We start from the raw sequence: 869 nt of genomic DNA, 5'->3' as shown, positions 1-869 counted from the left end.
ATAAAGGCAGGCAGGATGCATGGCTGTCAGCAAGATAGAAGTGGGTCCTTGCCCCAGGTTGGGGCAGGCATCTCCCCGTCCCCCTGCCCGGCTTCCTCTGCCACTTGTCCATCTCCATCACCTTTAACATGGCTCCTCTATGTAATCGTACCCTGGGGACTGGTGATGAGACCTATAGGTTAAAATTCCTCCCTAGAAGCCAATGGTACCCCTGGTGTCTGCCGTTCACTGGATTCCTGGAAGTGTTTTTTTCCCCCATACATCCGTTCCTGTTCCATGGTGTCCATACATCCAGCCTTTGAGCACATAAAAGGGGAATTACACTGGAGGGAGGAAATAGGAGCGGCCAATGGGGCCTGGTTGGACAAACTGCCTGTGGTGGGGAGGCAGGTGGGGGCAGCTCCTTGTCCGAGCACTATGAAGAGGTCCAGCTTAGGCTGCTCAGCCCCACACCCAGGCCCCATTCTGGGGCAGCCTTACTTCATCCAAGCACTCCAAACCGAGTTGAGCTCTTTTTTGGTAAAGGAACAAGCTCACCTTGTGGTCCTTCCAAACATACTTGCTTTTGTTTTATTACAAGGAGAAGTTGGCCAGGGCCGGAATTGTCCTAAAAAGGTCTTCAGTCAGAACCCACTGGGCTGTGATGGGGCTGCATCCCCAGAGGATGGTTAGATCAGGCCCCCAAGAGCAGGTCTGTGTCTCTCAGAGAGTCTGTCCTGAACCTCTGGACACCCCTAAGGCCTTCCAGGGAGTGCGTGGGAGGTGCAAATGGTTACTGTGCTTGACTACTAACCCAAAAGATGGAGATTAGAGTTCACCCAGAGGCACCTCGGAAGAAAGGCCTGGCAAACTATGTCTGAAAATGCTAT

The 869-nt window shown here is 52.9% G+C and overlaps 1 protein-coding gene across 1 annotated transcript in view; it reads right to left on the bottom strand.

Annotated features, from left to right (window-relative positions):
* Positions 1-869, bottom strand: part of GRIK3 (glutamate ionotropic receptor kainate type subunit 3) — a 267,280-nt gene that overhangs the window by 52,292 nt on the left and 214,119 nt on the right. The window lies entirely within an intron of this gene.

This window comes from Trichechus manatus, unplaced genomic scaffold, assembly GCF_000243295.1.
Source record: "Trichechus manatus latirostris isolate Lorelei unplaced genomic scaffold, TriManLat1.0 scaffold00015, whole genome shotgun sequence".
Taxonomy (NCBI): domain Eukaryota; kingdom Metazoa; phylum Chordata; class Mammalia; order Sirenia; family Trichechidae; genus Trichechus; species Trichechus manatus.
This window is presented reverse-complemented; position numbering and strand designations above follow the sequence as displayed.